This window comes from Anomalospiza imberbis, chromosome 3, assembly GCF_031753505.1.
Source record: "Anomalospiza imberbis isolate Cuckoo-Finch-1a 21T00152 chromosome 3, ASM3175350v1, whole genome shotgun sequence".
Lineage (NCBI taxonomy): Eukaryota > Metazoa > Chordata > Aves > Passeriformes > Viduidae > Anomalospiza > Anomalospiza imberbis.
The window spans coordinates 32,340,865-32,357,431 of NC_089683.1; the positions used below are offsets into that span (position 1 = coordinate 32,340,865).

The following is a 16,567-nucleotide window of genomic DNA, read 5'->3' on the forward strand; positions in this document are numbered from 1 at the left end:
ACTGTTGTGTTTCAGAGACCTGTTTTATTTTCCAGCATAAAATGTAAGTGCAATGTGACACAAAGCAATTTTTTCTTTTGAATTGCTTAGAATTTTTAGGTCCTTTTTGTGTGGATTTATACTGCATAAACCTCTGGTTCTTTTGCCACCCTTTCCTGTTGCCCTTCCTATATACCACAATCTACTAGTCAGGCATGATCACTAAAATTGGCATAATTTCCCTGTCTTTAAAAGGCCCGCTACTTTGTCTTAATGGTGTTTTTATTATTTAACACAGGCTGGGGAAAGATCACGTTAAGTGTTGCTTTATGAGAAAAATGCAGCTTCCTGAATCTGTGGAGACAGGAGGCTGCAGCTACTCTTGCGTACACTGCACTGCCTGTCAGTGCTGTCTCCTGGTGCCCCTTGCAGCCTCGAGCTATAGGGAAGTTTCCTTTATGTCTTTGCTGATTTCTTTCCCTCCAGAGGAATGCTGAAGTGTCTAGAAAGACAACAGGAGGTGTAGTTTCACTGAGACACATGGTACAAAAAATCTATAGTTTACAAGCTAAAATCTTTATTTTCCGAGAAATATAAAAAATTTTATTTACTTTTTAATATGAGGTAAATGGAATTAACTTCTGTCTCTTGAAAACCACTGAGGTGGCTGGAAAGTCAAAAAGCCTTCCACTTCTATTTTCTACTTTTCTTTTTGTGTTTTCAAATGTTTCCTGAAGCACCCACTGATAGAAAATGAAGCTGAACCTAAAGATCACTCTGTGCAGTTTGTTCATTCCAGAGTGGCTGGTGAATAGATAGGTAAACTTTTCTTGTGAATTTTTAGGAGCATTCTGAGGTGTAATCTGGCATTCTATTTATCCATGTAGAAAGCAAACCAGGTTTTTCATTTGTTTGGGTTAATCTTTCCCTTCCTTACTCCTTTCCCTTTCCCTTTCCCTTTCCCTTTCCCTTTCCCTTTCCCTTCCCCTTCCCCTTTCCCTTTCCCTTTCCCTTTCCCTTCCCTTCCCTTCCCTCCAAAAAAGAAGTGGGAACACATCCATTGATTATTTTTTTACCTAAGAACATGATCCTTCATATGGCCTTTTACACTTGCTGTCAACTTCTGGTTTATGAGTTATGATTTAGCTACAACACAGATAAGCAGACTGTACTCTTGCAAAACAGTACATTGAGGGCATTCCAAAGAACATGCAACAAATTCACTTTTACCATTGCTAAAATGGAGACCTTAGAAAATTCACTCCTAAATTATCCCTTCAAATTTCCCATTAAGTTATAATAGCAAATGAATTCAGAGAACGAGATAACAGATTATATAAGGAGTTACTCAACTATGTTATGTTAGCCTATAAGTATTCCTTTAGAGTGAGAGAGAAGCTGTAGCTATAGCACAAAAAAGTTTCTCCTTCCACAGCATTTGGTCTGAAGCCTGGTTATTTTGGAAACTTTCTCCTTGACTGTGGTGCAGTGGGAGGAGTTTTCACAGTGGGCAATTAATTTTAATCAAAACCATCATCAATTTTAGCTAAAAGAAAGTGTGTTCAAGTAGGTTTGAAGGAAGAGTGAACCCTTTTGTCCTTTAAAAGTACATAATCTGATTTGGCAGGGCACATTTGTGGTGTCTCTGTGGTAGATTTTCTATTAAATTTATTTAAATACTCCCATCCCTGAGAAAATAAGCTACATGAGTTGGTTTGAGACCTTCATTAAAGGCTACTCCAAAGCATGTTTTATATGAAAAATGGCTTTGCTACTGAGAATGATTGGTATGTCAAGAATTTCATTTCAGCCAACATTTTTGTTATTAGAAGCAGCTTCTGTTGTCTACAGAGGGGTTTTGTTCAGAAAGATATAATGCAAGATATGAGAAAAGCATCCCTCCAGTGTTCTTATCTACTATGCAATACTTCTATTGTAAGCATAGATAATACCAATTCTAATATTTTTTTCATTTCCTTGGGTGCTGCTTCTTACTCACATCTTATAATGGTACCCTTGATTTTACTGCTGCTTCTCTGTGAGCTAGAAAAATAATCAAAGAGTTTGTTTTTCAGTGTGTTTATTGAAACCTTAGAACTGGATGCCTTAAAGGTGATCTTTTAAATCCTTTTTGCCTTTTTGTATTTCCCGTGTAAAATACAAAGACTATCACATTTAAACACGTTTTCCTTATTTTTTTTCTGCATCATTAAATCTTGACAGGTCCATTTCTCTTCCATTTCTTTTTGAAAGAACACCAGTTTCTGAAGAGTGGAAGGAGGGAGGATTGAAGTAGGTCACAGTCTTTGGTGACATAACCATGACAGTCCTTTCAAACTCTTCAACAGCCAGATCATCCATAGATTGGAAGGAAAATGAGAATCCAATTAAACCCAAAATAAACAGACCAATACTTTGTTCAGTAGGTTTCTGTGGTTTCTGTTGTGTTTTGTTCTTGTTTATATCCTGTCCCACCCTCTCCCTTCTGGGAACTTTATTATCTTTTTTGCACACTGATAAGCGAGTTTTAAAATTCTCTCAAATCAGTACAGCTCTGCAGCATTCGAATCTATAGGAACATAAGTTTCTCTGGATAGCAGAAACAAATTTCTCTGCACCTTTGAAGACATCTACCATATTTTATTACTACTGTGACTATTTTTACAAAACCCTTGCTTCCTGAGCAGCAACCACATTCCCAGAGACTGTTTGCACATGCCAGCAACAGATAAAGTTAGCACATCTGAAGCAACTAAAGAATGGCAGTAATGCACTGGATGCTACTGCTCTCTCATTTCTAGTTTTGTTTGTGTTTCTTTATAAAGTTGTCATACTCTATCCTGAAAAAAAACCAAACAAACAAAACCTGACTGAAACAGAAAAAGAAAGTGTGTGATGCTTGCTGGGAGATAAAGCACCTGATTATTTTATGTTGTCACTGACAATGGGCTGACAAGGTGGTGGTCCTCACGAATTCATCACAGCCACTGGAAGGAAAGCACCACACTTCCTCACCTGATCTCATGAGCTCTCAGGATCTACTGTGAAACCATTACATGGTAGCCAACAGCAACAAGTGATTTTCTTAATGCATTTTTTGGCCTTGTCTAGTGTAGAATGTACAAAATACAGTCCAGTCAATAGCAGCTAAAATACCTGGAGTATCTTGAAACCCAGCAATTGTTTGGGCACAGTTAGACAAGGCATCCTAGAAACAAAGAATACAAAACAATGATGAAAGGAGAAGCTGGAATAACCTTGCCCACAGTATCTGCTCTCAGATCAATGTCAAACACAGCAGGGAAGGGCATAGAGACCAACAAGAAATATTCTACACACCAACTGAGTGAGCTGGATACTGTGTCCTTAAGGGTGTCTGGGAGTATGTTTTAAATATTCCTGTACCCTATCTCTAACCAACAAGATCCTGTAATTTCCAGCCACTTCCGTGCTTGCCTGTTGCTGAATGTCAACAATAAGTACAGTTGGCAAACACAAAAGTTGAAGCAGTTAAAGGATGCGTCATATTTCACTGTAAGTTTATTATAATTTGCAGTTGAACTTGATTACTTAAAGGTCATCTCACTTCTGTACATAATCAGTTTTCCTTGCTCCCAATCTTACTTATACAATTGTCAAACTAAAATAATTAAGGAGGAATTATATATGGGGAAAGTGTTTTCATGCACCAAAGAGCACAGAAATAACAGTTGAGGTTGGAAGGGACCTCTGGAGTTCATCAGGTCCAACCCCCTTCTCAAGCAGGTTCACTTAGAGCAGGTTGCCCAGTACCATGACCAGATGGCTTTTGAATATCTCCAAGGATGGAGACCCTAAAACCACTCTGGGCAACTTGTGCCAGTGATTAGTCACTCTTGGAGTGCAAAAGGATTTCCTTTTTTCAGATGAAACCTCCTATTGCAGTTTGCAACCATTGCTTCTTGTCCTGTCAATTAAAGATAATGTAATGTCCTACAGTGAATCAAGTAGATGGAAACTAATTCATATATTTCATTGTAGTGTCCAGCTGAAGTATGTAATGATGGCTAAAGATGAGAGTCTCTGTCAAAATCATTGGTTCATTTCTGGCAAAGAAATGAAATTGCATGATGAAACCTCCTCAGAAGTGTCATTCTCTCGTAGATCCAAGTTTGGTGTTGGACATGTCTTTAATTTGAAAACTGTAAAATATTACCTTCAGTCTATTTGGCAAGCATCATTCTTCCAACATTTAGTCTTCAAACCTACAAATCCCAGCAGCAAGTACCCCATAAATCTTCAAAGGTGAGCAGTAGGTAGGATTTGCTTCTTTTAATTCTCTTTCTACCTTTACTGAGCTGCTGTCCTTTACTTTTCTGGTACAGCTACTTAATTTTCCTCCCTAGCATTGCTAGTTGCCCAGATTTTACTATAAGGATTATTCATCAATTGTTTTTTTCTCTCTTGAACAGTGAAAAATAATAGCCATGTCACAGTGATGCAGCACTAATCCTTTTGATGAATCCAGACACCAATCCTTTTGATGCCATGGCTGAGCACTTCAGGTAGAATGCTGCTGGTGGCTGTGTCACAGCGGGCATGGCTGACATGGGAGGCCCAGGATGGCTGCCTGGACTGGCAGGGGCTGATGCCCATGGCAATGGGGAGTGGCTGCTTCTCCTGTCTAATATATCTGGGTGCCTGGACAGGGGTGAAACAAGACCACGTCACTCCCCCATCCTCTACCTCCTCTGACATTCCATTGGAGAATGTTGCAAGTTTCTGAAAGGATGTTGACCTAAGGATAAGAAAACACACACACAGTCCCAGTCTGTACACTATCAGGGTTCTAGAGGCACCTGGAAAATCTTCACAATCCTGGATAAAGGGAGGTCTACCCTATTCTCCTTTTCTGTATGCATCCTGGTCTTTCAAGGAGTTGGAAGCTCCCCAGAGCCATGGATAAATGAAGTTACTCATCACCCACCTTCTCTGAGTGAAACTTGCTGTAAAGTTTCTGATTCATAAACCCTTTAGCTGTTTTTGGTTTGTGCTGTCTTTTTACTGGAAAACTTTTGAGCCTTTTCCTTTTACATAGCAATTGCATAAGCCTAATTTTTTTAAGAAAAGATCCCCCACTGCCAGGCTTCTCCAAACAGACCAGGTCCTCAAGGGACTCACCTTTCAATATCTTTCACCCCAATTTCTATTTTCCTTTTTAGTCATATCTTTCCAGTTGGATAGAGCAACTTGATACCTGACAGCAAAATTGCTTTTTTTTACCCTGTAAGGTGAGAGTCTCTTGCCCTTCCCTTTTGTTTCACGCTCTTTATTTAGTGAGAAAGGGCAGGTTAGGGACTCTGACCTGAGCAACTGAAGGCTGTTTTTGGAAAATCTGCTGAAGACAGATAATAGGCAGGCTATTTTGTTCTTCTTTTATTAATCCAGACCAGAAATTACTTTCTTGTATGAGGAAACACTGTAGTAGAACTGAAGATCACTTAGAATATAGTTGTACCATGTGGAACTTTTCTCCCCTTTGTTAAAGAAAGGTATTCAATAAATAGCATAAGGTTGGTAAAATAACTGAAAAACAATGCTGTTACAGAGGCAGGGATATAACACTTTCTTGGAGATCTAAGGTATGGTACAGTGATTTCCCCTAATTGCTGTTGTACTTTTATCATCCTTAATTGTTTTTATGCTATTCCAATTTTATCTGGGGGGTTCCAACCAAGGTTACAGTTTCAAAACCTTTTATATACAAAACATATAAAATAAGATTGTCCCTTCTCACTCATTGCAAGTTTACATGGAAGTTAAACACAGCACTGACATTAATGATAATATCACAGAAAGATGTTCACAGTGGTCCTTATAACCAACCCTATCACAGCACTCTGTAGTCTTAAATTTAGCGGAAGAAGTTGGCTCCAAAGAATAAACCGTCTTTATCCAAGCCTGTCACTGCACTAAATTAACCAAGATTCCTGTCTTTAAACACAGAGGTCTTGGCCTGCTTTCTTTAGCAAGATACTGCCACGAGTAACATGGAGTTAAAGATATAGAATTAGAAGAAATACATCAATAAAAATAATTGATATATAAGAGTTTCATTTCACCAAAACTGATAAACCTTATTATCTTTATGATTTTATGTAAAGAAAGGTTTATCATGCTAAATCATTTGATGTTATTGAGATGGTGTTAGAAAGATAATAATTGACTTTTTAGGGAAGAAAAGGAATAAAGTTAATTCAGGTAGACTAAATCTGCTCTCATCTTTTGCCCTTGTAGTCCTGCTTCTTTGAAGCCAAAGCAGTAAAAATCTATGTGCCAAAAGAAAGGAAAAATTCCTGCAAAGCAAGAAAACGTAGCCCTACTTTTCTAATGTCTCAGAGAGAACAACTGTATTGAAAAAATTCCCAGGCTACCTCTAAGCAGCCAGCACAGATGTTAGAAGTGCTTTAATTGTGTTAGCATAGTACTCCCCCAGGTCTGTTCTCCTGTCTGAGCAATACTTTAAGCCCAGGGAAAGCACCTTATTAACACAATTGAACTTCTCTCAGGTTGAGCCAGCCTGTTCACATTTAGCTGATATTTTACAAAATCTAGACTTAGACTGACTTCGACTTGCTGTTGGAGAAGCACAGAGAAGCACAGACACTGATGGATTTTGGCATAGGGTGTGAAAAACAAATTTCATAAACAAGCAGGCTGGTTCCAGTCTGGGCAGCAATGAAAGTCTCTCTTGCAAGGGTCCTTCTAGTATCACCTTCAACTGGATCAGGAGACTCCCCAAAGTGCAGTTCTGTTCAGTTGTTAGAGTCAGCTGAACCATGGTCTTGAGTGCTGCAGCACGAGCATGATCCATCACTGGGTACCTTAAACTAAATAAGAAGCATATCCTAGATATTCTATCTGCATAAGATTGCCCTACACAATCATTTCAACAGCTGAAGGAACACTTTCTACTATTTTCAAGCATCTTATCTTGTATAGTTTGATCAATTCTGCACCAAAACCACCCAGAGAGTCTTTGGGATGGCCCGATTCTTCACACAGGATATTAATCTGCACACTGAAGATGTGTGCAGACTAAGAAAATTATTAATACAAATGGCTGCTACATCTCAGAAATCAGCTTTCAGTTTGTCTCTTGATGCTCTCATACTTCTCTTAGTTTCATCATGTCTTACCCAAAATACATCTTGATCCTACAGGCACTGCCAGAAGTCAAGGGGTTTTTCATATGGCTTTAAAAAACCACTTTTTCTTAAAAATATGTTTTAAAATCCCAAATTTGGTAGTACTGCGTACATGTCTTTAACTTCTATTGAATCTGACAATTTTATGTAGGAAGCTGTGCTATGATCTGTCTGTGACTGTTAACAGTATTTACTGTTCTCTTCCCTGACTCTTATGCGATAGAAGTGATCTATCCACTTGAATACAGAATTTGGTTCAGAAAGTATTTTAGCTTTTGTAGTATTTAGAAGTCAAACCCAGAAGTTGGAAGATGGATCTCAACACTTCCTTTCCTTGAGTTACTCAATAGAGCAACAAGGTTATCTAGTCCCAAAATTGGTTGCCTGTCAATTTGCACTGTTTCACTTGCACTTGAGTTAGAAGGAATCTGGTTAGTTACTAAATTTTCATTTTCTATTACTTCTGGCTTCTCAAACTTATTTCAATTCAGATATTTACTTCTTAGCTTTGATATGGATTTATGATATATACACTTGTGCAGAATTTTAGAAGGTAATGTACCTCCTGCCAGTTTGGAATAATAAAAGAAAATATGATACTTCTGTTTCCACTATTTTACTAACCTATATCAGTAAAGCTACTTAGCAGCTTTGTATGGTAGAAATCAGACAAGAACAGATACACAGAAGAGCTTTATCTGTAGTTGCCTTTCAAATATAATCCCAGACAAAAGGGGTGAAATTTACCAGTCAAAATTATATTTAGCATAATTTTAAGACATCCTTCCTACTTCCTTGTTCCAGAAAGATGGAAGTCTCACATATATCCTATATTATCTGGTAAATTGTGTTCAGGTGTCTCAGATACTCCAGAATGTCTACAAGGCCATTAAAGGCCTAAGAATTCTACTCCAAGTGTTCCTTGTACTCTTGGTATTATACTAAAATATAATTAAATTTTAATTGAAAGTTAATATAATATCATTGATTACATTTTTATTTTTGTCCCCATTTTCACGTATTTTGTTATTTTTAACTTCTTGAGTTACAATACTTAGGGAAAAAATTGAAGTGTATACTGAGGCAGAAGAAACTGGTGTATAAAGCCCACAAAGCCAGAGCAGAATACTGGCAGCACTTTCAGCAGACCATACATGTCTCGCCTTCTGCAGTAGTCATTCTTGAACTTTGTTTTGTTCAACAAACTTCAAACACCAGGATATGTTTGAAAAACCTATTCCAAAGTTTTTCAGGAAGACTTAAACATTTTTAATCACACCCTTTTAGATTTCCTTCCTTGAACTCCTTGTCTTTTTTCCCAGGCAAGTAAATGAGGGCGTAAGATCTTACTTGTTCATGGTGTACTCAGTCTACTGACTTGGACTCACTTTCTTTACAAAATGACATTGATACCAAGCAGTAAAGTCTTAATAATAACCTCTAAGACTTCTGTCTACACATCCAAATAAGCAAGCAGTTACCTTTCCTTGGCTTACCCATAGTGGGTCAGTGTTTGGAGGAAGATGTTATCTGCTCAGCTGCTCAGAGTTTCTTTAACTCACTATCACTTGAGCAGCTTCCTGTGGATCTTCAGGAAGAATGAAATGGGGCATCTAATTGCAATGTAGAATTCATCATCCACTCTTTCTTCAGAGCACCACAAATTAGCCAGGAAAGGCCAATGTCAAATCATCTGGGCTACTTAGCAGAACAAAGAGTAAGAACAATTATCTGACCCAAAGTAATCATTAAGAAGTTTGCTGAATGAAGAATGTGTTACCTTAAATCAATTTCAACACTCCTTTCTGTAGACACAGTTTTAGATGGTAGTACTGAGTGCATATTGTTCCAAAATAATGATTTTCAAATTAATTTCAGTTATTTGTTTTCGAGGTTTTGCACAAACTGCCAAGAAAAGAGCACTTTCCCGCAGGATTTTTTAGCTGCATCTGAAGCGTGGATAAGCTCTGCTCTGTGCAAGTCCTGCATATAAATTTGCAATCACATCTTAAAGCAGTGGAATGAGAGAGGACCTTTTAAAAAGGTATATTTATTTTATCAGCAAAATATTATCTCAATTGTCAATAAGTTCATTATTTTTACTATAAAATTTATCTATGATGAATTTTCCTCATATATTTTTTGGGGAGGCAAGCTGAAATAACAGTTTTTCTCTACAGCCACGATGGATGCATTTTAAAGAGGAACAAGGCTAAGAGCGCTAATCTTTCACCAAAAGCTGGTTTCTGTTTTATTGACATCCCCCCACAACCCCCCCACTCCCCCCCCCCCCCCCCCGATAATCAAAGAAGAAAGACGAGTGCTGGAACTCAGAAATGAAAATGCATTTGGGATTGTCCAGGAGAACAAACTCACAACTGTGGTTTCATTGTTGGCTCATTTGGCACATGCTGTCGATATGGTCAAAGCGCTTGGCTGCATGGGTGAATGTGGAGCAATCCTGAGCTTGGTGTTGGCTTTTCTGAGTGCCCTTATTCAAAGCCTGCATATCTGCAATTACCATTGTGTCTTCTGGTAGCACCTCACTCATCTGTGTGCCGTATGGACAAGATTGTGATAGCCAGCTATCAGAGAGATGGGGAAGTGTGAAGGTGTGTCTGGAACACAGGCTTGACACACTGGAGAGAAGGATTGCCTGTGGTTCTTGTCTTCTTCATGAAGCTCAGGAGGAAAAAACAGGCCTTCAGCAGAGAGTGCAGGCAGCCTGAGTTACTACAGACCAAGGAACAAATGACAGAAGATGAATTTGCCTGTCAGCACATGCATGGTTTGGGCAGGCAATTCAGCCTTCCTGAACATCAGCCTGCTAAGCACATAGCAAATCAAAAACATGCCCCAGGATGTGGCATGCAGTAATTGCAAAAGAGTGAATAAAAGGGCTACATTTATATTTCTTCTATGTTGTACAATTTATTCTCTTCCATGTTGTACAGTTCTGTATTTTACAAGCTGTCTATTTCTGTGGGAATCTTATTTTCAGGTCACATGTAAGCACTATATGAGCAAACAGTAGGCACAGTTAAACATGTAAATCTATTTAAATTTGAATAACATTGTAGAACATCAAAGGAAATATTTCATGAGCAAAGTTTGTCATAGTTTAAAATAGGAAAAGCACTCTACATTAAGATTTCCAGTTTGATTGTTTTGCTTTCAGTCATCAGAATACACATGAGTTTTTCAACTTGTAGAGCAGTCTTAAAATTAATGTGTTATGAAAGTAAAATTATTTTGCTGCACTTTGCATCCTTTTCTTCTTATCCAAGAGCCTTCTGACAGCCACCTAATACCAGCTAGAATTTCAAGTGTCCCTTATTGCAGATAATTGGAAGCATCTGCTCCGTTGTTAAAATGTGCACTCCTGTGCTTACAGCTGAAAACTGTGATCTCAGCATATCCAAACATCTCTTCATCTTCCCAGCTTCAATATAATTTTCTAGTTCTGATCATGTCCTGGAGTAAGGAGTTGGTTATTCTAAGCAGTTATTCCTTGATTTATGTCAATTTGAAGAAATTGCAGAACTGCTGTAATTTTCAAGTCAATTGTTCCTCCGCACACCACCTGTGAACTAAAAAGGATGTGCTTTCCAAAAGATATTTAGTGCCTGATGCTCAGTTGTTGGTTCCTTGGCTATTCCTGAAATTTTTTTAGTGCTGCATCTTGGCTGATACACCATCAGCAGTTCCGTGGCACAGAAGACGCCGAGTGCTGGAAATGATCAGCGTGGGTATGTCGTTCCCTTTGGTTTGTGAGGATCCTCTCAGTCTGACTGGCCCACATACAGTCTGAGAAAAAGAGATTCTTACACATTGAAAGGACCCAGCAGGCTTATCTCTGGTACTTCTTTATTCAGCTCTTGCTGGTTACAAGGGCCAAGAGCCCGACTACAGGGACTCTCTTGATGAGTGTTCAGCTTGTGACAGTTTTAGTAAAAGTGGTAAAGAGTGAAAGAGGGTCTGCAAATCTTCAGCAGAGGTTGATATTCCTGTCTCTGGAGGAGACTTCTTTTGCCTATACACAATAGTTCCTGTTCAGAAAAGTTCAGATACAAAATATATGAGTTGCTGGTGCAGGAGAGTATTGTGCAAAGTACTGTTAAGAGAACTTGGACACTAGTGTAGCTCTTGCTTTCCTGCATTTGATAAGTATTATAGACATTCTAACAGATTTCAACGTCCCCCAAGAAATGGATATCTTAAGTCTAATTTGATAATGCATTTTTACATTAAGAATATTGAGATTCTTAATTTGTGTCTACAAGCAAATGAGGTGTCCAGTGTCCCAAAACCAGTCTCCTAGAAAACTATCTGGTCTATTAAATTACTCTGCTCAGCCTGAGGTAAAGTCTCACTCCCTGGGCTCTCCCTACTGACTCTGAAGAGAGATCTGTATCTAAAATCATAACACCCATAAGTAGATGGCTGAGATGGGTTGCCTTCATTTGCAAACTGAAGGACTCCCTGAATCTCCTATTGTCATTGCATTGAAAGAGATATGCTTTTTTAGGATTTAATGGTGCTACACATAAGTCTTTGGGGTACTCTTGTCAAAAGTAGGGGACAATGTGGGATTTCTTAATTCTTCTTCCCACTACTGGTCACTAATTTATGAAGTAAAGATTAAAATGTCTTTTCCCTTCTCCTTCCCATGATCTTGTTATAAAACATTACCCTTTCTACCATCCTCTCTTTCTCTTTAAATCACCATCATTTTGAAACTGCTAGCACATAGGGAATTGTTTTCCCTAATTTGCTTAATGACTTCTGTGCTGCAAATAGCAGTTCATAGGGTGAGTGTAAACACAGTGGTATTGTAGCCTGAACCCCAATCAAACCCCTTTTTGGCAAGCATCCAAGCTTGGCTTCCCATCCCTCTACAATCTTGGAGGTTCCTACTACTTCCCCACAGATTTTGTGCTATCTCCCTTTAACTTTCTCTTTCAGCTTAAACACTTCCACCATTCCTTTCATGAGTACCACAACACTTTGAATCCAACACCCCTTAGAGCCCTTACTCTGCAGCCAGCATTTGCTGACACAGTTTGTCTTTTTCTTGAAAAAAATATGACCCCTTTTGTGAACTTCTTCCTGCAAAGAACATTTCTGCAAAATAAGATTTGTTAAAAACTTCAGCCTGCTGACAGATTTTAGCAAGCAGATTTTTCTTCGATACTTTTGCCAACAGTCATGTCCGGTGCTGTGCAAGGCTGGCTCACTGATTGCTCTACATAACCAAAAACTGCACAATTCATGTAAATCAGGCAAGACAAAATGATTTCTGGTGAGAAAGGGTATGTCTACACAAGCAGATGGCTGCAGGTGCAGTACATGTCCAGTCTGAAGGCTTTTTCTGATATATTCTGCTTCTTAGAAAGGCCTGACATCATATGAACTTGTCTGTCTGATGTCCACTAAAACAAGGGGTCTCTATCAAAAGAAACTACATCAATCTAAACAATGAACAGAAAACTACATTCATCTATCAGTTTTATTTAATTTTCCTTTTGTATTACCTGTGTTGCTGTCCATCTCTAGCTCTTCCTTTTCTTCTGGACATGAAATAAAATTTTCTATTCTGAATTTTCTCTGCTATTTGATGCTTTTTTTTTGGACAAAAATCTAGGCAGGTCTAGCAGCCACTTTTCTGAGAAGTAGGCTAGTACTTATTTAAGGTAATTTAAACTTCAGTGCACCAGACTTTCTAATAGCCTCTGCAATTTGAATGCAGAAAGAGATAAGATGTGATTAAGCCATCAGGCCGATAGAGACACGGTATTAAATCAGGTTCAAAGGTGACTAAAAAAATAAATGTGAAGACTTAGAAGGCTCAGAATTGCAGTCCTTACCTATCCCTAAGTCTGCTAATCACTTCCAATTTCTTTTTTTCACAACTTGTCTTCACTAATGGTTGGCAATATCAGACCACCGGTCTTAGTTTGAAGAAAATGTCAGCTTAACCCAAGCAGAGTGTTTAATAGCTAAGTGGCTTTTCTTGAGTAACAACTCACACTTGTAAATTAATCATGCTGCAACAGTCTCACTCTACGCTAACTCCACATACCAATTTAACTCATTTTCCATGTTCTGAAAGTGGAAACATTAAATCTAGGTCAATATTTTCAGCAAATTCAATAAATTATTCACTGAGTCAATTATTTTCTCAAGATATTTTGTACCACAAATTTTCTACCTGATGCCACACAACCATTTTAGCATTCAGGGAAAGAAACCATTCTTATCTGCAAAAGGACTGTGCAGTCATGCATCTTAATTCAGGATTTAACATCATTAGGTATAGCATAGCAGGAGGGAAGCAAATTTCACTCCACCACACACTTGATTATCTTCAGACTGAGATGTACTTGTATCTATATCTGCTTATTCATGAAGTCAAGAAGGTGAAAATCCTCAATTAATGCAATAAAAATGGTATATTCCTAGAAGCAAGTAATTAAGCATTTTTTCTGACATTGGCTGGAAAGTGTAATATAGCTTCAGATCACTTGCTTGACCCTGTAAATCAAAATGTACTCATGATTTAACAAATCCTATTTTTTTCTTATTTCCCTTTTGATTTTTATCGTTTACATGTAGTATTAGTAAAATCACACCAAAGAAAAACTTGGAAGCAAAAAGAAGTAAAAAAGGAATAATAGTCTCCTCTCTTCTACATAGAAGTTTCTGACAGAAGTGAATTGTAAGAAAAAGTTGAATGAAACATATGGACATTTGACACCCAAAGATGAACAAGCAGTTCTGAAAATAAGGGCTGGGCAGAAGAAAGAAGGACAAAAATGCAAACGAGACACAAAGAGATGGTTTGCAGGGAGCACTGGCAATCCCGCTAGCATGGGGAAAGGTGCATTTAGACACACTGTCATAAAAAATTCACAGAGCTCAACCATAGTCAATCCAAAGTTAAAAGGAAATCTTCCAGAGAGATCCTGTCAAAACTGACATGCTCAACATTCTAATCCTTACAAAGCCAACCCCAGCAGCTGTACTGGTGATGAATGGCTTGAAGTGAGATACTGCCGTGGAAGTCTCTGTCGTGTTGGCCAAATGATGCTCATCAGCCGTGGCAGGCGGTGAGGAAACTGGCAAAGGCATCCCACTGTGTCTGTCAAACTCACCTTCCCTTCTCCCTTAAGAGTTCCTTTTGCTTTTCATCACTGTCATGGCCATGCTCCAAAACAGGTCCTCTTCCTCAGCTGCACTCTCAGAGAAAACTCAAGAGTGTCATGCATTGCAGGACCACACAGTCAGAACCTTCACTCCCACTCACTTCCAAAAATTAAACCTTTCTCCCTCTCTGCAGCCTTGACCTGATAATTGTGCTGGTGGGAGGAATAAACTGTTAGTGATGCTCCACTGAGTTTGGATTTTAAATGTTCAGCATGCCATTCATTAAAACTGTAATTATTAATAGGTATTTTTTTAAAAAGGCATTGGTGTCACTTTTTTTTTTCACAGCTTTAATCTCATGACTAAGGAACTGCCAGAAAGAAGAGAGACTCTTTTCATAGTGGAAAAAATTTTTATGTGTTTTAGCGGATTTTTTTATCTTCAAGTTGAACAAACAATTCCAAAGAGCCTTGTTTTTAATGGGTTTTCCAGTTATATTGACTAATGTACAGAAGAGAGAGGTCAAGTAACAACTATTTCCAAATAAAAGTCAATTCTGCTGAAATCAGAATCTGTGACTTTCTTAGCCCTGAGTCTTTTTCCCCAAGCCATTCACTATCAGAGATTATCTAATTATATAATATTTTACACACTAAATGCAAGCATTGTGATTTTTTGACATCTTTTAAATCTCTATTAGAAGAAGCTAATTAGACTGTATTTTTTACGTGCAGGATGAATATGCACTGTATGTACCCAGATACATGGTGTTGAATGTTAGGGTGATTAAAAGTGGTTCAATGTACAATTAGATAATTGTATTTGAATGTCATTGGTAACAACACTAGCAGTGTATAAGGTTTTCCATTAACCCACTGAGATTTTGGGACAGTGAAGCATTATCTCAAAGGCATTTCCCCTCTGAGGACCTAAGACCATACAAGCCCTAGTGTGGCCTTTTTCTTGACTGTCACCCAAGTGCTTTTCTAATGCAGATATTAATCTCTGAAAGAAGTCAGCAGATGCATCATGCACCAATTCTTCCTGAAGCATGGACACATCATAAGCCACATGGCAAATGCTTAATAGGATTACAAGTACATTTGCAAAGCAGACTGTTAAAAGCAGTTTTTTGCATTTAAATGGCATAAAAGGTTGAGTTTATTCTAAGCTCTATACTATGTATGACATTTGGAAATTAACACAAAAGAAGAAGAACAAACTAGAAGGTAGTTCTGGTACTTATTTTTAGCTGGAAGAAGTCCTTAACACTTTGAAGCTTAAATGACAGGGCCATTTCCTGTTGCAAGACACTCCCATCAATAATGAGAGCGAGATTGGGAAAGCCAAAGATGAGAAATTAAATGCCTGAAATACTCTTTTTGGAGAGCAGGACAGGAAGTGGTGAGAACAGACATTTATTTTTATACTGACTGTCTCGGTTCTAGGGAAATGAGAAAACGCAGTGTGAGTTGTATTGGCAAGCAGTGAGTCATTGATTCACTTCGTTGATAAAAGTATGGAAAAAGTATCCCTCAAGTAGGAAATAAACTGGAGAATTTGCAGCTTTACTGGCAGCAGGGGCAAAATTCTTTTTCTGCAGCTCTATTGTTACACCACATGAAACACTGTAAAAATTATGAATTTAAATACCTAATGTAAAAGACATACTAAAGGAATGACAGCTAATCAGCTCTGTTTCCCCTATAGCCTTTTTTATTTTATATTTGTGATGCCTGATTTAGTGTTTTTACTAGTGGCAGTACACAATATCCCAGTTTCACAGTCATTCTACTGAGTGCTGAAAATATTTGCTGAATAAGTTATCTTTTGGAAAAATATACAAAAGCTATAGGCACAGCTTCCCAATGGCATAACTTGTATGTAAAGATGCCTCTTATGTGTTTTTTCTTGCCACTACTTGAATCCCCTACAGCTCTTTATAACCCTAATGTAGTGCTTCCTACCCAAGAAGCTCAGCTGCAGACCTGTTGATTAACAAATTTATGGGCAAAAGAAGAAACATCAGGAGCAGCTGGTGCTTGCCAGAGAACCAGGGAAAGGAGAGTATCAAATTGCACTGATGACCCACTGCCTCTTGGAACATGTGTCTATCCTTTCTCCTGTGTGGCTGAAATGTGGCTCTGCTAACTCTGTCACCACAGCCTGGGGTCCCACTAGCCCCATCATCAGCCTTATTTGCAGCCTTAAAATCCAGAACACGCCATTAGTTTATCCACTTTGAACCTTCTCAA

General features: G+C 38.3%; 1 long non-coding RNA gene across 1 annotated transcript; it reads right to left on the reverse strand.

The window, feature by feature from the left end:
- Positions 1–440: 440 nt before the first annotated feature.
- LOC137470470 (uncharacterized) lies at positions 441–4,903 on the reverse strand. Its single transcript, XR_010997077.1, has 3 exons — positions 4,175–4,903; positions 2,995–3,187; positions 441–481 (listed from the first exon to the last, which is right to left on the reverse strand). It is a non-coding gene; the product is annotated as an uncharacterized lncRNA (long non-coding RNA).
- Between the last annotated feature and the right edge of the window lie 11,664 nt (positions 4,904–16,567).